Raw genomic sequence first — 24,076 nt, forward strand, 5'->3', positions numbered from 1 at the left:
TTTCAGAGATCCAGCCCTGAGTTCCACAGGCCCCTACTCCAATTTGTCAAGGTTTAATAATTCCAACTACTTCCCACCCCAGTGGTAGTAGCTGCGTCCTGCAGTTACTATCTGTGTGTTCTCTCTCTCTCTCTCTCTCTTTTTTTTTTTCTTTTCACTTCTCCAAATATATATATATATATATAATTTTCTGTTAAAATAATGAAGTTGTCTCAGATGTTCTGTCTGGATCCTACCATATACACTATTTTTTTATTTCAGGCTATTAGCTCCTAGCTACTGGTAGTTATGTGGAAGCAACTAGGGAGATAAAAATTGGAAGTTATGTCTCTCCTGAACTCACTGCTCTTACAGTTTTTCTTAGAAAACACTGAAATATAGGATTGATTTGTATTATTTTCCTCAGGAAAGGGAACTCTGTCCTGCAGGTGCCCTACTAGTTTTTATTTCAATATATATCATTTGTACAAAAAGGAATCATTTTCATTATAATCTACTTGTAAGTGATTGCATTTGAAAAAGACAGATTAGAGTTCATAAAGTTATGACAGTTAGCTATATTTAGGTAGGAAGAAAGCTTTATAGACTCACCAAATAAGAGCCTTAAGAAAGGCAGTGCTTAAATCATTCATTCATTTAAGAAAAAACATTGATTATGTGACAAATATCATCCTTCAAGAGATGAAAAACATTATTTTTATTTTCAAATATTGTATATTCTGTGTAGAGGAGAGCTTGACACCATATTATATGAGTTTGAAAATATAACAGCCACATATTTGACTTTTGTTAAACACTAAAGCAAGAGAGATATAGGCTATACAGGAAAAAGAATAAGGTATTTTGAATAGTGGAGGCCTCAAGGAAGATATAGATCATTCAACAAGCACTTTTATGTTCTACTGACCATGGTAATTGAGAATAAAGAGTGAACCTCAGAGATAGCTCTGCACTAAAAAATATCTATAATCTTAAGTAAATTATAAGGAGATTTATTCCTCTAAGATTATGCAATACATAGTGGCTTCAAATAATCAAACAAAACTTAGTGGCTTAAGACAATAGAAGTCAATTATTTTGCTTCTGAATCTTTAGTTCAAGAGCATTCATGTCTGCTTTACTCATTTTGGGATGTAGTGTCTCTACTTGGATTTAAGGGGTAATTCATTCACATTGTAGGTAATTTGGTGCAGTCAGCCCAGCTGGAATCTTAGCTGGGGCTAGTAAAGGGATTGGGTTCCCCTTCACATTGGGCCCTTCATGAGGCTGCTTGAACTTCCTCACAAGATAGTGACTGAATTTCAACAGTTGGTATTCTAAGAGACAGAAAGTAAAAGATGCCAATACCATGTGGAATCAGTCCAGAAACAGTGTCACATTATCTGTATTCTTTTTGGTTAATTAGTCATTGAGCCGTCAATAGATTCAAAAGTAGAGGCCACAGACCCCACTTTTTATTGGAAGAAGTGTTTAAGAATGTGAAGCCATCTTTAATGTACCACTTCTTCATTCTGTCATGTTAGTACATATCTCTTATATTAACGAATATTGAGTTATTAGTTTTGGGGGTGTTTGTTTTCGAGACAGAGTCTCACTCTGTCACCTAGGCTGGAGTGTAGTGGTATGATCTCGGCTCACTGCAACCTCCACCTCCCAGGTTCAAGTGATTCTCATGCCTCAGCCTCCAGAGTAGCTGGGGTTACAAATGTCTACCACAATGCCCGGCTAATTTTTGTATTTTTGGTAGAAACAGGGTTTCACCATGTTGGCCAGGCTGGTCTTGAACTCCTGACCTCAAGTGATCTGCCCCACCTCGACCCCCTCAAAGTGCTGGGATTACAGGCGTGAGCCACCACACCTGGCCGAGGGAGTCAGTTTTAAAATGTCAAAAAAAGAAAAAAAGCTCGGTTAAAAATTATTTTCAGAAGTTGCATAATTCACTTTAAAAAATAAATTTTATATATATATATATATATATATATATATATATATATATATATGAGAAGGACTTCCAGAAGGGCAAAGGTTTTCTTGTAATATATTTCTCAACTAATGATATTAATAAGCAGCTGGGATAAAGTTAATAATTATAAAGAGTTATAGTAGATTGACAAGTGTTAATTATTCCCAATTAACTAAAATTCTAAGGAAGGGAAACAGTATACAAATTCAACGGGATATTATTGTGAAATATATGTATTTTTAAATAAATGTAGGTACTTTTAACTTTTTATATGTCTAATGGTCTTTTTTTTCACCATAATTATAATTCAACTTAAGCCATTTATTTAAAAAAATTTCATCACATCTGAGACTTGCTTCAAATTAGTTCAGGAGAAGGAGAAATGAGTGAGGATATAGATGAAACAAGATTGGCCATGAATTGGTCATTGTTATTAACAAGTAATGGCAATTTGAGTTTTTCATATTATTCATTCTATTTTATCACAGTTTGAAATTTTCCATGATTTAATGTTAAATACAGATGTTTTACTCATAAGAAAAGTTTTATAAAAGACATATGAGTAATTCTGTTGGGTTTCACTTTCTGAGAGCTAGTTGTTAAATATTACTGATCCTAAAGGAGTTTAAGAACATTAGTTTTTAATCACTGTCAGTTTAATGATGATCTCTGACAATTAGGGAGCACTTGGTATGTATTGTCTAATCAAAGACAAAACCTTCATACATGTGAGCGTATTTTATATCCAAGAGTCATTTGAAGTCTATGGAATCTACTTATTCATTTTTTTTTTCTATTTCCTTGCAAAAAGCCTATGTTTAAACATGAAGTTTTAGTGCCCTGCAGCAGCAAAAAGTAGTCTTCACTATGTAAATCAATGCAGGACTGTCACACTAAGCCTCAAGCCAAACAGACTAAAACAATATGACCAAAGGTGATGTTAATGAAGCTTTATTTTAAGAATAAAAGATGCACCATTTATATGTTAACATTATTAGTCTAGTATATCAAAACAAATACCTTCCATTCACATATATTTAATAACTGGGAATGAAATAAACTATTTCAACATCAGGCTTTATTGGACAAGAATAGCCCTCCATCGATTAGGATGGTTATACTTTTCCCTCACTTCGGGTTCACCAACTGGTATGGGATATGACATTTACATAGACGATAACAGTGATTTGTTTTATTTTCTAGAGACATTCTGTATTTTCTTGAGACATACCAAAAAAATTGTATCCTATTAATTTAGCTACTAGTATTTATGTATTATTCATACAGATTTACTTGCACCTTAGCTTACATGGTTAAGAAAAGTGAGTCGAATGCTTCATATATACAGTCTTTGGGGAAGAAAGCCTACTTACTTTATAAAAGAAATAGAAGACATTGCAAGAAAATTTAAACACTACTGAGACAGAAAATATCAGACTTTTAAAAAACTATGCTTGCTATTTTGCTACTGTGCTCATCAACTTTCTGGAGCTTCAGTTTTATTAGCAAAAAAGAGAGAGAATTTTAGAACTAAATGGCTACTAACTGCAATAATTACTGAAGATATTGTGATACTTAGGATAAGGATGACCACTATAATATATAAATGCCAGGGAAATTTTCCTCCTCATTCATGTGTCAGTTCAATGCTGATTTTCTTTTTTTCTTTTTTTTTTTTTTGAAATGTAGTCTCACTCTGTTGCCCAGGCTGGAGTGCAGTGGTTCAATCTTGGCTCACTGCAACCTCTGCTGTCTTGGTTCAAGCAATTCTCCTGCCTCAGCCTCCCGATTAGCTGGGATTACAGGCGCCTGCCACCACAGCAGGCTAATTTTCGTATTTTTAGTAGAGACAGGATTTTACCATCTTGACCAGGCTAGTCTGGAACTCCTGACCTCATGATCGACCTGCCTCAGCCTTCCAAAGTGCTGGATTACAGACATGAGCCATCATGCCCGGCCAATACTGATTTTCAGTAGGCAACCTTCTATAAGGCAATTCCAAAAATCAGATTCTTACCAAACCATCTCCATTATCGTGTGTCTTCAAAAGTCACTATTTAAGAAGTAAGCAAGCATGGGGATAGTAGGGCTTACTTCTTAATAACATCAGCCCAAAATAATATACATAATATCTGGAACACCCTAAAGGGAAATTGAAATGCCATTAATAGAAGTGGATACTCTTTTCTAGACAAAATAGCTTCTTCAGCATTCTAGTAATCCTTGGGTTGACACCTTGGGCATGTATTATTTTCTATGTCCATATTTAAATTGGGCATAGGGGAGAATAGGCAGCTTCTTAGCCTGCCTCCTCTGCAAGTTGTTTTAAGGTTTACCAAAGAATCGCAGGCTTTTTTTTTTTTAAAGCATATAGTTTCTTTCATGAGAATTTATCTTAAAATTGGTAAAGACTAATTTCTGCTTCTGAAAAGATGCACTAGGCATACTTCTCTCTATTTCTCCTGTTAACTATGTGCAGCACAAAACCCTGTCCATTACCTACAAGATGTACATTGCAAGACAAGAAAGCGGAGAGAAGAAGAAAGACTAGCTAGGAATTATAGGTCCTGAGAACAATATGATAAATTTGATGCCAAAAACAATCTATAAAAAAATCAATAATTTTGCTTCATCGAAATTTAAAACGTTTGCTGTATGAAAACCTTTGCTGAGAGGATGAAAAGTCAAGCTACACGCAGGGAGAAAATATCTGAAAGCCACACATACAAGTTAACAAAGCACAGGGAAATAGAATACATAAGAGATTCTCAAAACTCAGCAGTTAAAAAAAATCCAGTTCGAAAATGGGCAAAGACATAAAGAACCATTTCACAAAGCAGAACATGCAAATGACAAATAAGCACTTGGAAATATGTTCAGCATTAACAGCCATTAGATAAATGCAAAATTAAAACCACAATGAGAAATCATTGTATACCTGTAGGAATGACTACTTAAAAAAAAAAATAATGACATCACCAAAATCTTTTAAGAATTTGGAGAATGGAATCACTCATATCTTGCTGGTGGCTGGTGAGAATGTGAACTTGCACAGTCATTCCAGAAAACAACATATTTGTTTCCTTAAGAACTAAATATACAACTTCTATTTGACCAAGTATTGCATTGTGGGCACGTATTCAAGAGAAGTTAAAACTTATATTCACACAAAATCCTATACATTAATGTTTATAGAAGCTTTGCACACTGTAATCACAATAATTTTTCCAAAAACTGGAAACAATTCAGATATTCTTCAATGAGTACATGGTTAAACAAACAGCATTATATCCATACCCTGAAATACTACTGAGCAATGTAAAGGAACTATTAACACACAACATCCTAGACAGGTCTCCAGAGAATTATCCTAAATGAGAAGAGTCTGTTTCAAAAGGTCGCATACTTGAAGATTCTATTTATATAACATTCTTGAAGTTATGAAATTATAGGTTGAAATACAAATCAAAGTTTGCAAACTGTTAGTGATAAGGGAGTAAGGTTGGGTGTGGCTATAAAGGGGTAGTATGAGGAATAGCTTTGTCATCGATATTGATAGCATATTGGAAATAATCTATAATTTAGAAATGAAATAGCTTATTATCTTGATTGTGGTGACTACCCAAATCTACATTTATGATAAAGTGATATAGAAGTATACAAGTACATTTTACCAATGTCAAAATTTTGGCTTTGAGAGTACACAATAATTATGAAAGATGCCATTGGAACAAACCGGATAAAAATGCATAAGACTTATTTGTACCATGTTTGCAACTATTTCCAAATGTAAAAATCCTTTGGTGTGTATAATTTTTTCATCATGTCTTTTCTATATACAGTTACCTTACTCAAAGTCTTTCTCTGTACATAGATTTTAAGTCTGGTTTATTATTTTTTGCTTCCTTACATCATGTTTTCCGCACTTCTTAATTTTGTGATGGATACCTTAGGCAATCTGAAAAAAAGGATTCAAATCTTTAACAATAAGCTCTAATGTGAAACAATTGTCTTTCATCTTTTCTGTGATGCTGAGTCATTAGTTTAAGTGAAGAGTTGTACATGGTCTTTGTGACTTCAGGTATGTGACCTTTTGAAATAGACTCTTTTCATGTAGGATAATTCTCTGGAGATCTGTCTAGGTTGTTGTATATGCTAACAGTTCCTTTGCATTGCTCAGTAGTATTTCAGGGTATGGATATAGTGCTGTTTGTTTAACCATGTGCTGATTGAAGACTGAGTTGTTTACAGATTTTGGAAAAATCATCGTGGTTACTATGTGCAAAGCTGCTATAAACACTAATATATAGGATTTTGTGTGAATGCAAGTTTTAACTTCTCTTGAATACATGTCCACAATGCAATGCTCGGTTAAATAGAAGTTGTATATTTAGTTCTTAAGGAAACAAATATGTTGTTTTCCAGAATGGCTAAGCAAGTTTACATTCCCACCAGCAAGATAGATATGGGTGATCTCATTCTGCAAATTTTTTGTGACTGTTCAGTCTTCCATCATCAATGTTGATAGCACAGTGGGGAGAATCGGTAATTTAAAAATAAAATGCAGCACTGGCTTAATGGGTAGACAGTGTGAGAAAATGGATATCAGTGATTGGAAAGTTAAGCATTGCATAAGGACAAATTATTTGGTAACTCATCATCATTAAGAACTTGGAAAAGAGACCACATGCCTATTGAGCTTGAAATTCTATTGAAAATGGTAAGAAAATCAAGAATTAGTGGGAAGTGATGCTCTGCCACAAATAACAACTAGCAATTTTACAAAATTGGTTTGACATTTTAAAGGCATCATATCTTGTTTGTACTATAATAGTTATTGCTTCTAAAGTTTAGTCATACAGGAGGCTGCAGATTAGCTCAATTAGAATCAAGTATCTTTTAAATCAATGATTATTTATAGGACTAAGACATACTAAAATTTCAATTTATGTTAATCATGGTTTTGGCCACAAATAACAGAGAATCCAATTTTTTAAGTATAAAAGTTTATTATTCTAACTATATATATATACATATATACATATATGAATATATACACATGCATATACATGTATGTATACATGTGTATGTATATATGTGTGTATATATAGTGTTAGGGTAATACACACACACACACACTTATAGGTTGATATGTAGACATAGGTTGATAACTGCAAGGTTTGTTCAGTGGCTCGATAATGTCAAAGATCTGAGCCAACTTGTCTGAAAAGTTTTTGATCTTCTCGTGATTAAAATATGGCTTAGAGCATTGCTAAGCATCATAAAATTGTCCAGAAAGAAGGGCTGATATGAAGGGGTGGTGAGACAGCTTGCTGAGCATCTCCTCTTTTTATCAAGTAGATTAACATTTTCCATCGTTAAAACTGCATTCTATTTGTGTTCCAGGTTTGGACTTATGAACATCCCTAAACTGATCATTAGTAAAATTAATGAGTTCATTCTCTAGAGGTTATTGTCTAATATCTGAACAAACTCCACAATAAACTCCACAATTCTTTTATTCAGAAAGCAAAGATAGCCCACCAATAGTGGCTACTACACAGTGAAAAGATAGAACTAGGGGACAATTATGGGTTCTAAATATTCAGTGTAACTTAATAAATATAACAGAATGTGTCAAATGCATTAGTTTTAATGGAATAGGTGAAAGTTCCATTCAAATGCCACCACTTAGTACATATTCAAGATTAGAATGTAATACCATTTTGATATTATAATCTATAGGCACACTTTTTTTCATTCAATGCCACTACATATAGCCTTGAAGTGAGGTGGCCATATCTTTATCTCAACCTCCCCTATTTATGATGGAAGGCTTGAGGGATAAGTTGACATCTATTGCAAACATAGTGACATACATATTGGATTTCCTTTGAAAATTATAATTTCAAATACTCCATCCCATTAACAGCTAAGTATAGTAGTGATTTTTAAATCAAGTATTCCAAGTTTCCAAGATCAAACTTCCATAGCCAGAGTTAAGTAAAAAGATTCCCTGTTTTTCCCCCCACTCAATATAACCATGGTGTATAATTGGCCACAATATTTCTCGAGTTGATAAGAAAGAGAGAAAACTACACAGAGAGGGAAGGTATATTACATGCACTGTCTTCAGCAAAGTTGAGAATTTATCATAATAGTTTAAAATAAATCCTGAAAGAATAAAAATATTTTGAATATTTATTAAGAGAAAAGATTTATGTAACTAATGTAAAGATTTGCTTATTATTTTTCAAAAATATGTTACACAGTTATTATACAGTGAATGGGCGGTAGCTATGAGCAATAAGGCATAAGTTCATTGAGTGACACAAAGACAAATTGGACAGAAATATGATAATAATTCAACAGTTCCCTTCAATTCCAGAAAATATTAAGTGTTTTAAATATTCAGAGAAGTACAAGCTACTTTTCTCTCCCTCTGCCTCCCTCTCTCCACTCTGTTAAAGATGGGTATGGCACAGCAAATATCAAGGATTAAGGAAATTTCAGTGTTAGAGGAAGCATTTTATCTGAGTTTTGAAAATTATATGTATTTTATACATGCAAATATAGAAGTATCTATATTTTTCAGGACCCCCCATACATTTATCTTCCTGTATTGACATGCTACGTCTTCTATACCCATCTTCTTTCTTCTCTATTTTCTTCTAACATTTCTACCTATGATAATATTCAACTATATGTACTTACTGGTGATAAATTACCTGAGTGTAAAAAAGAACCTTTTAATTTAATAAACAAATACAAAACTTTTCTGCACTAAAAACTCTTCACAAATCATTACGCTAATAATGGCTATTTTTTGGCATAGTAACAAATACAAAAGTACAGAGTCACTTTTTAATTCTGTATCTCCCCCTTATAAAATTAAAAAAATAAACAAATAAAATAAAATACAAAAAAAAAAGAAACCAGTTTACTTAACTCTTGGAGGACATCTCTTTACTAATAAGCACAGGAGGAAAGTGAAAGGGAGATTGGGAGTTTGGGAGGACCCCTGCCTTTTTCCTGAAAGCATCTGGAGAGGTGGGCACACCAATGGGCCATCTCTTTCACTTCTTCTCAGCACAGTATGACAGATGAGCACAGCATGGAGGAGCCAGAAAACAGCAAAGTATAAAGAACCAGCTGGCTCTCTTAACCTGCAAATTCAGAAGCCTACAAATTGGTAGAAAATCTCGCAATAGTGATTTCTTGAGGAATTTAGGGTGCCACATAGCACAAAACCCTAATCTATAATCTCTTCCTCAAGGGAAAGATGTAGTTTATACATTTTTAATGTGTAGACTAGTTTAACATGAAGTTGAAAGTAATCATGGTTGTACTACATACATTTTTTCCGTTGCTCCAAGTGGGGGGAAGAAAAAAGCACAGATATGTTCTCAAACCAGCTACTTCAGATGCTATATTATAAAAATGGTTTCAGTTATTAAGACGAAACAACATTTATTAAATTGTTTTAAATATTTAATTGTCTATAATTGCTATTATACGTCATTGTAATTATATCCTTACATGTCATACTAAACAACACCTTCGTTGTTCAAGGAAGAAAGAAAACTTTATTCATTGTTCACTGAGAGAAAACTTTCAGAATGGCCATTTTGAAAGGATAATAAAATAATCCTGAAAGCACATGCAAATAAGCACATAGAAAAGAAAGCTAGGATTGTAAGCAACAGGGTGAAATGGATGGTGGGTGGGGGGGATGTTGTTTACTATTTCCATGCAAATGTTTCTCAACTGTCATTGACAGAACAAGAAAAAAGATTTTCATTTGCAATTGTTTTAAATTAAAGTTTTATTTTTTTTAACTTTTTTTTTCTGGTGATGAATACATGAAGGCATGGATAGTGCATTCTGAGTTTTCAAAATGAGACCTCATGATGACAGATTTAGTAGCATGGAAATGACAGTCACTCTCCTTTCAATAATGGAAGCTGACTCATGGAATCAAAGTGTTACAGGAAATACTAAGTTGTTTCCTTCAAGTTTCACAAAAATATTGGCAGAAAAAGCTAGCTGGACGACGAACAGAGCAGATGCCTACTCTCTTTACTCTTTTTCTTATCTAATGGGACCAGCCTACGCATATCCTGTGTCCTTCCTACTGAATCTATGATTGTATGATATTAACATTCAGCTTGACCACCCATGTGTGTGAATCTTAGGCTAGATAAGCACTAGCTAATGCAGCATCTTCTGCCTTCTATTGCTTACTCTGAATTTACATCAGTAAGTTCAAACATAATCTTCTACAGTCACTGATACTACATCAGAACGGTCTGAAATTGTTTATTCCTCCGTTTCTGATTGCTCAGCCACTGACATTCTATGGAGAAGGTGACACATAGATGTTTAAGCAGAGCATTAAAATGGAGACATGTTATCTGAGCAGTCACTATAATCACAACAAATAAAATATACTGCAAAAATAGATAAAGTGTTTAGTCTAATAGGAGCTCAGATCCTAATTCCCCAATGACCTTCTCAGTTGAAAAGGATTACCTTTGGGAGTAAATACTCTGAGACAACACATACTTATAGACAGCTGTTATTGAAAAATAACAAATTTTATTTGACACTCAAATAATGGATTTGATTAAAACCTGGGGACTTATTGTAAGTCAAAAACAAAAATTAGAATCCTTTACATTTAAGTGCTGACTACATTTTTCTATTCTTGTTGAACTTCCTATTCTAAAACCAGAAAAGGTAAGGCAAATAATTTTCAAACTTTTTACAGATTCTTCCTACAATTAAAGTAAATGTGAAATGTAATGTATCAGGTCCTGTAACCTTATCAGAGACATTAAAATGTACAGGATTGTACAATATTTCATTTTATTTTTAAATTAGCAATGTTTCAGCATGGTGACTGTAGTTAATAATAAACTTGTATAGTTGACATTTACTAAGACCAGTAGATCTTAATTCTCATAAAAAGAAAAAGTAAGTATGTGAGGAAATGTTAGGTAGCTTGATTGAGGGAATCATTTCACAACAATACATATATCAAAGCATCATGTTGTAGGTCTTAAATAAAAAATTAACAATATTGCTCTTTTACTGACTAACATGTTTAGTTTCTGCTCTCTATTTCAATTTGCGGTTCCTGTGACCATCAGCATTTATATAAATAATGTGTAATATTGCATTCTCTACATAGACAACCAACCTGCTGACACATAAAATTATGTCAACAATTGTAAAAAAATAGTATATAAGTAATGATTAATAGCTTATGTACTATAATAGGAAGGATTGGCTTGGTATGCCTTGGAGAAAGAAAATTTATAAATAAAGTGTAATTTATTCAGTACAAAAAATAGTATAAGTGTTGAATATCCCAAATCTAAATGTCCAAAATCCAAAATACTCCAAAACCAGAAACTTTTGGAATGCCACCATGACACTCAAGGGAAATACTTATTGGAGCGTTTCAGATTTTAAATTTTTGGATTAGAGATGCTGAGCCAATAAGTATAATGCAAATATTTCAAAATCTGAAAAAAAAATTGAAACACTTTTGGACCCAAATATTTTGGCTAATGGATATTCAAACTATATACTTCTTAATAATTTACTAAAATGATCATAGCACAGATGACATAGTCTTATCAATGCTTTGGTAATTAAGGAAAGTATACTTCTTATATACATTTATTTCTGAACTCTCTGTGGGAGCAATAGCTGTATGTGTGTGTATGTGTGGGCATATACATTTGTGTTGTGTGTGCACACACTATATATAATATAGTATGTAAACTAAGAACAGAAAATAAAAACAAACTCATAACATGGCTCTTTATCTCTAAAACTAAAGGTTTCTAGAGCAATCGTCAGTTGCCAAATAATTTTAGCTAATCATTTGACCTAGTCAACACATAGTTGTAACATTTGAACATTGATCATTGACAATTGCAATGAATATTTTAATCCATAGTGGACAGAGTGGGTAGGAAGGGGAGAGAGAGAGGGAGAGAGAGAGGGAGAGGAGAGGGAGAGGGAGAGGGAGAGGGAGAGGGAGAGGGAGAGGGAGAGAGAGGGAGAGAGAGAGCAGAGAGAAAAGAATAATAAATATAGAAAATAATTTGGAATTAATGTTATCAGTTGGCTGAAAACAGAGATGACACTGGTATGTGGAGTTGACTTCCCTTCCTTTTCCCTGCACTCTATAAATTTTTTTTCATCCACATAATGTCTGGGATCAGTTGCCATGTAAATATTTTAAGATTACTAACTGAACCCTTGCTATCGTCTTAACTGGTTTGATAGTCTTCAAGTTTCTTTTTTTCAGAATTGCAGAAAGTAGATCATGGTTCATGGATAGCATTACAAAATTCTGATATAACAATAACATTTATTTTGATTATATATAGGCTATACATTAACTTCACAATGCTCTGAGACTATTTATATGTGGAACATGTGTAGCTTCTCCCCAGAGATTTTTGAAATGATTCCATGGCTTTATAATAAAAAAACAAGTCTGATACTGGGAGGACATAAATTCATCGAGAGTGAATTTCATTCATAGGGAATGAAAACAGCCCACCCTATAATCAGGTGAAGGCTTCTAGGTTGTCAAATCTTCCTTAGACACACTCCTGTATGGCATCTGACTAAAATGAACTGGATAATTTTTCAGGGCTTCCTGAAGAACTCTGTCCTGTAAGTATAAATATTAAATCGCCCTTCTGTATCTGATCCAGAATTGTGATAATACAGATACATTTGATACATTATAATACCCTTTTTCCATTTACTTATACATGCTTTTCTAATAATCATTCCATTTTTAAAAATAAAAGCACTCAGATATCATTCAAAAACACTAATGGTTTGGTTTTTCAGTAGAAATGTATCATTAAACAGATTTTAGAGTGGATACCAGGCTTAAAATCACTTCAATTTTATAATCTTTCCACATTGGTTGTCAGAAATACTGGGAAATGGAAGCGGCATCTATTAAATGAAACATCACTGTATTATAATACAGTTTCATCTTTTAAAAGTCCTTATATGCATTGTAAAAGAAACTGGGTAGCTCATTAATGAGAACAGAGAAGAATAAGATCTGGCTATTATTCCAAGTGTTTTGTTTTAGCCTCTCTTTTTAAATTAAAATGAAAAAGCATATTAGACTAGAATAGCACAATATGTATTACTAATATGATTTTCTACACTCAGAAGTCACGGTTGCTGTTTTTAGCAGCTGCCAAAGGAAATGGGCAAAAGAAACCATGAATTCACAGTAAATGATAAGTTATACCATACCCTAAGAAATGTCTTGCTGATACAGAATTCTATATGATGTGCTTTTAACTGGGTTTATTCACTTTGGATCCTGGAGTCCTAACTATAACTGTGATGTAGTAGCCTCCCGAACAAAATTCAAAATAATATCTCAAAGACTTCTAGACCACATTGATGTTGAAAAGACCTACCAAGAATGTCTGAATTCATTCTCCACTTATTAACAATATGCATTTTCTACAAATTCATTTATAACTACTTATAAAGCATGTTTAATTGCTTCTGTTATAAAAATCACTTTTTTTTTCCTCACCAGAGTCCATTAGAACCTGTGTCCTGGTAGTTGAGAAATTAAAAGACTAAATTGTAATATAAACTTACTTCTGAGAAACTAGCAGTATTCATGTCTATTCAGCTTATATTCATAGTATGATATCATTTGGTTTTGCACTAATTTGTTGCTACAAAATAATATTTAAGTACTAAGACCTTTACATGAGTTCCACGGAAGTTTATTTTTATGGTGAAAATGTTTATTTAAATTGACAGATAAGAGTATATGTGTTTATTGTGTATAACGTAACTGTTTTGAAGTATATGTGTATTACATATACATATACATGAAGTATATGTGTATTACATATATATACATGAAGTATATGTATATTACATATATATACATGAAGTGTATGTATATTACATATATATATACTTGAAGTATATGTATGTATATGTATACACATATATGCTAGTTATTTTGCACTAGTTATTTAAATGTTTGATGGCATTTACTATACATAGTATATAGTATGTATATATTATACAAAGATATATATACACATATGCTAGTTATTTAAATGATGGCATTTGCTATATATATTTAGTCTAAATATATAGCAAAATATATTTGTATCTTCACTTGCACATTAATGCATAAATAATATTTAATTCATGAATAACATGTATAGTATTTAATTACGCAATTATTCAATTGTGTATATATACCAGCCTTTTGCTAAATCTAGCAAACTAACATATGCTTTACCTCACATAGTTATCATTTTTTGTGATGAGAACACTTTATATCCACTCTCTTAGCATTTTTCAAGAATATAGTAAATGTTAACTATAGTCATAATTTTTTTTTTTTTTTTGAGACGGAGTCTCGCTCTGTCGCCCAGGCTGGAGTGCAGTGGCGCCATCTCGGCTCACTGCAAGCTCCGCCTCCTGGGTTCACGCCATTCTCCTGCCTCAGCCTCTCTTGAGTAGCTGGGACTACAGGCGCCCGCCACCACGCCCGGCTAATTTTTTGTATTTTCAGTAGAGACGGGGTTTCACTGTGGTATAGTCATAATTTTTTGCAATAGATCTCTTAAACTTATTTGTCCTTACTGAATATTTGTATCTTTTCACCAATATTTCTTTAAACCACAAACCCCAAACCTCAACAATGTCAGCCCCTGGTAACCACCATCCTACTCTCCATGTCTATGATAGCAACTTTTTAAGTGTGGTATTTGTCTTTCTGTGCCTGGCTTATTTCACCTAACATAATATAACACAACATAACACAACATAACATAACATAACATAACATAACATAACATAACATAACATAACAACATAACATAACATAACATAAAACAATGTACTCTCCAGGCTCATTGATATTGCAGCAAATAATGTCCATTAGGTTAATCCATGTTGTAGCCTTGTTTTTTATGGCTGAATAGTATTTAATTATTCAATCATGTGTATATAGCATATTTTCTTTTTTCATCCATTAACAAACGGGCATGAAGGTTGATTTTATATCTTCACTATTGTGAATAATCCAATAATTAACATGCAAATAAAGATATATTTTCCACATATGCACAGTAGTGGAATTGCTGGATCATATTTTTATACTATTTTTACTTTTATGAGAAACCTATTTTTGAGGAATATTGTTTTTTAAAAGGACTGTATAGTTTACATTTCCACCAACAGCGTGTAAGTTCCCTTTTCTCCACATCCTTGCCAACACTTATTGTTTGTATTTTTGATAACAGCCATTCTAAAAGGTGTGAAGTTATATCTCATCATGGTTTTAATTTACTTTTCCCTGACAATCAGTAATGTTAAGCATTTTTAAATATATCTGTTGATCTTCTGTATGTCTGCTTTTTATAAATGTCTATTCAGATTCTCTGCCCATTTTACAATTCATTAGGTTTTTTTCTGGCTATTAAATTGTTTGTGTTCATTATATATTTTGGATATTACCGCCTTATCAGACGTGCATTGTTTGCAAATGTTTTCTTCCATTCTATACATTGAATCCTCACTCTGTTGACCGTTTTCTTTATTGCAAAGAAGATTTTTAGCTTGATGTAATTGTACATGTGTATATTTGCTTTTTTTTTTTGCCTGTGGTTTCAAGGTGATATAGAAAAATTGTTACCTATATTGTCATGGTGCTTCTCCCTTATGATTTCTTATAGCAGTTTCATAATTTCAGGTCATACAAGTAAGTCTTTCATCCACTTTGAGTTGATTTTTGTATAAGGTGTGAGATAAGGGCCAAATTTCAGTTCTTCTGCATGTAGATACCCATTTTTATCAACACCAATTATTGAAGAGATGATCCTTTCCCCATCGTGTGTTCTTGGCACCTCTGTCAAAAATGAGGGTTGGCTGTAAATGCATGAATATACTTCTAGGTTCTGTATTCTATTCCATTTGTCTATGTGTCTGGTTTATATGCGAGTACTTTGTGTTTAGTTATTAGAGCTTTGTAGTACATTTTGAAGTGAGATAGTGTGATACCTCCAGTTTTGCTCCTTTTGCTTAAGATTGCTTTGGTTATTTGGAGAATTTTGTAGTTCTATAGAAATTTTAGGATTATTTGTCTATTTCTATAAAGAATATAATTGATATTGTGATGGAGATTACATTGAATCTATAGATCATTTTTGGTATAATGGACATTTTAACAGTATTAACTATTCCAATTCATGAACACCAGATACTTTTCCGTATATTTGTGTCTTCTTCAATTTCTTTCACCAATGTGTTACAGTTTTCAGTGTAGAGATCTGATCTTTCACCTTCTCAATTAAATTTATTTCTAAGTATTATATTTTTATTTTAGCAGTTGTAAACAGGATGACTTCTTGATCTCTTTTTCAGATAGTTTGTTGTTAATCATGGAAATGTGACTGATTTTTGTATGTTGATTTGGTATCCTGCAACTTTACTGAATTTTTCTATTAGTTCTAACGGAGTTCTGGCGAAGTCTTTGGGATTTTTTAAATATATGATCCTGTCTGCAAACAGAAACAGTTCAACTTCTTCCCTTCCAATTTGGATGTCTTTAATTGCATTCTTTCCCCTAAGCCCTCGGGCTAGAACCTCCAATACTCTATTGAATAGAAATGGTAATAATGGGCATCCATGTCTTGTTCAAGATTTTAGAAGAAAAGTTTTCAACTTTTTCCCATTAAATATGATGTTATCTGTGTGTTTGTCAGATGTAGCCTTTATTACGTTGAGGTTTATTCTTTCTATACCTAATATGTTGAAATGTTGTATCATGAGGGGATGTAGAATTTTGTCAAATGCTTTTACTATATCTAATAAAACGCTTAAGTGGTTTTACTCTTTTTTTAATTCTTTTATGGTTTTTGCTCTTCATTCCGTACTGAGTTTTATATATTGGACCATTCTTGCATTCCTGGGATGAGTCCCACTGGACCATGGTGAATGATCTTTGTAATGTGCTTTTGAATTTAGTTTGCTAGTTTTTGTCGTTGTTGTTGTTGAGGATTTTTGCATCTATGTTTAGTAGGGATATTGGCTCATCTTGTAAAACAAGTTTGAAAGTATTCCTTTCTCTTTGATTTTTTCAAAGAGTTTGAGGAAAATCAGTACTAGTTATTAAATGTTTAATGGAATTTAGCAGTGAATCTATCATTTCCTTGGCTATTCTTTGATAGGAGACATTTTACTGTTGATTCAGCCTTCTTACTCATTATTGGTTTGTTAATATTTTCCATTTCTCCATAATTCAGTCTTGGTAGGTTGTATGTGTCAAGAAATTTATTTCTATTGTCATCCAGTGTGTTGGTGTATACTATTTTATAGTAGTGTCTTATAATATTTTACATTTTGGTTGCATCAGTTTCAATGCCACTTTTTAATTTCTGATTTGAGTATTCTTTTTCTCTATTCCTAGTTAGTAGAAGTTTGTTTATTTTTTTATCTTTTAAAAAACTCTTTTCTTAATCTTTCCTATTGTTTTTCTCATCTCTATTTCATTTTATTTGCTCTTAGCTGTAATATTTTCTTCCTTCTACTAAAATTGTACTTAATATGTTCTTAATTTTCTAGCTTTTTGAGGTGCATCATTAGGTTGTTTGAGATCTTTTTTTGTTTTTTTTATGTAAGTGTTTATTGCTTAATCTTCACTCTTAGAACTGCTTTTCCTGTATCTCATGTGTTTTTCTATGTTGTCTTTCCATTTTTATTTTTCTGAAAAAAATACACTAACTCTTTTAATATATTCATTCACCTATTGTTTGTTGGGGGCTCACTGTTTAATCTCCGTGTATTTGTGAACTTTCCAAATTTCCTCCTGTTATTGATTTCTATCTTTATACCATTGTGGTAAGAGAAGATACCTGATGTGATTTTAATACATCTTAAACTTGTTAAGATGTATTTTGTGACCTAACTTATGATCTATGCTGGAGAATGTTCCATGTGCAGTTAAGAAAAATGTGCATTTCGTAATTTTTTCTCAGTGATTTTCTGTCTGAATAACCTGTCCATTGCTGAAAGTAAGATGTTGAAGTGCCCAAATATCATTGTATTGTAGTCTATCACTCCCAGATCTATTAACATTTGTTTTGTATATTTAAGTGTTCCTATGTTGGGTATAGATATATTTATAATTGTTATATCCTCTTGATGAATTATCCACTTTATATAATGACCTTCTTTGTCTCTTTTTATAGTTTTTGACTTAATATCTATTCATCTCTTGTAAGTATAACTACTCCTGCTCTCTTATGGTTTCTGTTTCCATGGAATGTCTTTTCTCACCTCTTCATTTTCAGTCTGTTTTTTCTTACAAGTAAAGTGACTCTCTTATAAGCAGCATATAGTTCAGTCTTGTTTATTATCGATTCATCCATTCAACAACTGGCATGTATTGTTACCTTCCTTTTATTTTTTGTGTTTCTACAAGATGATTTTGCTTTGTGGCTGTCATAAGGCTGACAAAAGCTTTTATAGTTACAACTGATTATTTTAAACTAAAAACAACTTAACTCTAATGGCAAATAAAATAAAACATTTTCCATTTTTACTCCATTACCTACATACACATTTTAAAATTTTGATGTCACAATACACAGAAATAAAAATAAATTAATATTCCATATTTTTAAATAATAGTTTTGTCTTGCATCCTTTACACAAAAGATATAAGTGATTTATACACCACCATTACAGTAGTATTCTAAATTTGACTGTGTACTACCTTTTATTAGTGATTTTTATACATTCAGATGTTTTTGCATTACTCAGCGTCTTATTTTCTTTCAGCTTGAAGAATTTTCTTTAGCATTTCTTATAAGACATGTCTGGTGGTGACAAATTCCCTCTGCTTTTGTATGTCTGTGAAAGTGTTTATCTCACCTTTATCTAAAGGACAACTTTGATGAGTATATTATTCTTAGTTGAATTTTTTTTTTCTTTCAGCTCTTTGAATACATTATCCCACTCTCTTTAGGACTATAAGATTCCTGCTGAGAATTTTCCTCCTAGGCATACTGGAACTCCCTTATCTGTTATTTGCTTGTTTTCTCTTACTGCATTCAAGATCCTCTCTTTGTCTTTTATTTTTGACAATTTGATTATGATATGTCTTGAGGTAATCTTATATGGATTCAATATGATTAGAGATGTTTGACTTTCCTGTACCTGATATTTATCTCTTTCTCTAGGCTTGAAATGTTTTGTGCCATTGTCTTTGTAAGAATTTTATCACTGTATCTTTCTCTTCTTGAACCTCTACAACTCTAACAATTGCTGCTTTGACACTGTCCCATAAATCCCATAAGCTTTCTTCATTTTCCCTTTTTTAATATTTTTTTCTCTTCTGACTGTATATTTTCAAATAATCTGTGTTTGAGTTCACAGAGTCTTACTTCTGCTGATTAATTCTACTGTTGATGCTCTCTATTGCATTTTTCATTTTGCTCATTATATTTTTAGCATCAAGATTTCAGTTTGATATTTTAAATTATTATTTCTATTTCTCTATTAAATTTTTCATTTTGGTTACTTATTGTTTTCCTCATTTTGTTGAATTGTTTGTTTGTTTTTGGAGTTTTCTGAGAAAACTACTGGATGAAAAACTTTGGAAGTTTGGCTTAGGAATATGCATTTAAAAATACTCCATGTTGATTTATGTGCACTTTAATACTTGTTATATATTGGTTTAATAAATTTTTATACTGTTTGTATAATAAAAATATTTTATTACCTGTAATTATTTCACCATGTGTATCATAATGCAGAATCAACAGAGAAACAGATAATGAGATAGAAACATAATATGTAGCATGTATTGTGCATATATATATGAGATATACCTCATATAATAAAAATCTTTAAAAAATAACATTGTATTAATGTGGATCTAATTTTCTGAGGTAATAAGAAAAGAAAGAGGTTACTGATTTCTCTACATTCATCTAGTCCTTACAACTCTGAGCCTCAAGTTAAGTAACTAATATTTTAGTTGATATATCAAAGGCAAAATTTTAATGTATCTTGTCCAAATTGTAGTCAATGTTTTATTACATGTGTATGCTATTGTCTAAGCTGAAATTAAAAAGTGAAACAGTTTTTCACTATAACAAATGTAGTTACATTAACTGGTAAAAACATGCAACATCACAATATTTCCTAGGATTCAAAAGTGAAATCATCATAATAATTTTATTTCATGGTTAAATATTTACTTAAAATTTTTAATGTGCCAAATATATTGTTTTAGCTAACTTTACTTTTAAAATGGAAACTTTTGAAGGGTAATAATTTCCCAGATTATAAATTCCTTAAGATTAGGGCTCATAATGTTCTTGTTCTTAATATTATTGTCAATTCTCAACATTAGTCCTGACACATAGAAGATTCTAAGAAGACACTGACTATACAGTTGTACCCAAATTTGTGTCTGTCGGAAACTATTTAAAGAGTATCTTCTGCATTTGAAGAGTGTTTTGCAAAATGGTAGTTGTTGAATAAATGTTTTTTGGTTACAATTGGGTTTGATTTATGTTTTCATGATCAAAGGAAAATTAATAATAAAATCTATTAATAGATGGTGTTCAACCTTTTGAATGTGAGGGTTTTTTGCTTATCTATAATGGCAGATATCACAAAAATTTTGCATGGACTTTTTTTTTTTAGCTTATCAGTTATAGTTATTGTTATTGTATTTTATGTGTGGCCCAAGACAATACTTCTTTTGATGTAGCCCAGGGAAGCAAAAAGATTGAACATCCATGGTCTAGTATTTACACAGTACTCATAAGTTCATACATTAAGGAAATACTGTGCATATTCTCTTCAAGAGGTAAATGATATTGTGTCTACTAATTTTCAATTGTGCTTATTATATAAACATAAGTTCTTATTGTTATTACACAATGTCTTCATGCCAATTTGTGTGCAACAATATATCTACATAGAATGTATGCACGCATACATTTATTCCAAACCCAAAAGAGTTACATGAAATAAATCAGACTCAGGCAAGAATAAAATGCTTTTATATGATGTATTTTTGAGAGCTGCATTCATGTATGATACTTCAAATTACATTGTCTGAAAAACTCAATTGAGTTAATAGATTTAGGCTTATTAAATTACTGAGATTTTAGAAAGATACGGTTTACAATACTACTTAAAATTAAGTAAAATCAAATATGGTAACTTAAAAGACAGTTCCAAAATAGAATCACATTTAAGTTAGTTTTCTGTATTTTCTGCTTATAGAACAAATAAAGAAACTGGAGCAGAAAATCAGTCACATTAAATTTACCACCATCCAAAAAGCCAAGGTAAGCTAAAAAAGTACATTAAGATTTTATATATGGCTAAGGTTCACAGGTTAACAGAGACAAGTAAAAATTATTGCTAGTTCTAGTAAAAGCTTCCACTCAAAATGGAGCTGAAAGATATTTTAAATATCTTTTTTAAGTTATATATATGTTACATTAGAATAAGCAATCTTGTAGAGCTAATTTTTCTCTTACTCCAATTGTTATTGTTATTACACAGTTTATAGAAACGTTAATGCTTTGCAATTGTCAAAGAACATTTCATAATTCGATTTTATTTAGATTTTCTGTCCTTATACATTGTTAATTGCAAATTTATAATGCAGAAGCCATAATTTTTTATTGTATTCATAATGTCCATCTCGCTATGTATAGAGAGTTAATGTTAAACTGCCAGTAGTGGTTTTTAAAAAGCATATGATAATAAACATTGACTGTAGGACACTATGGCAGTCAAGAAGCAAAGGACTGTAATAGTATGACTGGAAACAGTTAAAAACATTGGCATGGAGAACACCAAAACAATCTGAGCTGGATGAAAAACAAAAGCCTTTGCTAAATAGCTCTTTCCTACAACTCTCTAAAAATAAAGCACAAAAGGCAAAACAACCTTCTCCAAGCATCAGTTCATCATTAATTTAATCTCTTTATTTGCAGATATCCAAAAACTCTGTTCATTGTATCTTCATTCAAAATTCTGTCATAGTATAATTGTAGAACTCAGGTTGAAAGTGCTCCACAAGGCTCTGTGTAATGCAGGCTTTGCTGATTTTTTTTTTTTTTCAGCCAGTTCTTAAGAATTTAAATATACACTATTTTGGGTGGACATTTGATTTTTTGGAAGAATCTCATGTAGTTGAGTATGGCCCAAAAATTTTGTCCAAGAATATCTGATACCACTTTGAAAGCCATTATTTATTTTTTTTTCAACTTTTATTTTAGGTTCTGGAGTACATGGGCATGTTAGCCGCACGGTTGTATTGTGTGTCACTGAGGTTTGGGGTGTGCATTATCCTGTCACCCAGCTACTGAGTGGATAATAGCTGATAGACAGTTTGTCAGCCATAACCCCTCTCTTTTCCTCCCCCATCTAGTAGTCCCATGCATCTATTTTTTTCACCTTTATGTTTATGTGTAATCAGTGTCTAGCTCCCGTTTATAAGTGAGAACTTTTGATATTTGGTTGTCTGTTTATGTGATCATTTGTTTATGATACTGGCTTTCAGCTACATACATGTTGTTGCAAAGTATATGGTTTTGTTCATTTTTTAAGGCTGCTTCATATTCCATGGTGTATATGTACCACATTTTCTTTATCCAGTCCCCCATTGATGGTCACCTAGGTTGATTCCATGTCTTTACTATTGTGAATAGTGCTACAATGAACATACAAGTGTGAATGTCTTTTTAGTGAAACAATTCATTTTCCTTTGGGCAAATACCTAGTAATAGGATTGCTGGGTTGAATGGTAGTTCTAAGTTCCTTGAGAAATCGCTAAACTGCTTTCCATAGCAGCTGGACTAATTTACATTCTCCCCAATATTATACAAGCATTTTATCTTTTCCACGCCTTCATCAACATCTGTTATTTCTTGACATTTTAATAAAAGCCATTCTGACAGGTGTGAGATACTAACTTACTGTGGTTTTTATTTGCATTTCTCTAATGATTAGTGATCATGATCATTTTTTTCATATCTTTGTTGACTGATTGTTTGCCTACTTTTGAGGATAATCTGTTTATGGCTTTTCCCCATTTTTTAATGAGGTTAGGGTTTTCTAGGTATAGAATCATATTATCAGTGAAGATAGATTGTTTAATTTATTTTCCAAATTGGATGCCTTTTTTGTCTTTCTCTTGCCTGATTGCTCTGGCTAGAACTTCTGGTACCATGTTGACTAGGAGTACGGAGAGTGGGCATATGTGTCTTGTTTCAGTTCTTAAGTGGAATGCTTTCAGCTTTTACTCATTCAGTATGATGATGGCTGCAGGTTTGTCATAGATTGCTGTTACTATTTTGATGTCTACTCCTTCATTGCCTAATTTTTTGAGAGTTTTTATCATGAAGGGATATGGAATTTTATCAATAGTTTTTATCGTTTCTATTGAGATGATCATCTGGTCTTCGTTTTAATTTTGTTTATGTGATAAATCACATTTATTGATTTGCATATGTTGAGCCAGTTCTGGACCCCTGGAATAATTCCTAAAGATCATGGTCAATTAACTCTTTAATGTGCTGCAGGATTCAGTTTCCTAGTATTTTTTTGAGGATTTTTGTGTCTATGTTCATCAGTAATATTGGACTGTAGTTTAAATCTTTTGTTATGTCTTTGTCAGATTTTGCTATCAGAGTGTCACTGGCTTCGTAGAATGAGTTAGGGAGGAGTCCCTCTTCTTCTGTTTTTTGGAATAGTGTCAGTAGAATTGGTACCAGCTCTTCATCCTACGTCTGGTAGAATTCAGCTCTGAAGTAGTCCTGTCTAGCATATTTTTGGGGGGTTGGTAGGCTTCTTCTAACTGATTCAGTTTTGGAACTTGATATTGGTCTGATACGGTTTGGCTGTGTCCCCACCTAAATCTCATCTTGAACTGTAGTTCCTATAATCTCTACATGTCATTGGAGGTACCCAGTGGGACATAATTGAATCATGCATGGGGGCAGTTTCTCCCATACTAGTCTCATGATAGTAAGTTCTCACGAGATC

This window comes from Nomascus leucogenys, chromosome 5 (assembly GCF_006542625.1).
Source record: "Nomascus leucogenys isolate Asia chromosome 5, Asia_NLE_v1, whole genome shotgun sequence".
NCBI classification, from domain to species: domain Eukaryota; kingdom Metazoa; phylum Chordata; class Mammalia; order Primates; family Hylobatidae; genus Nomascus; species Nomascus leucogenys.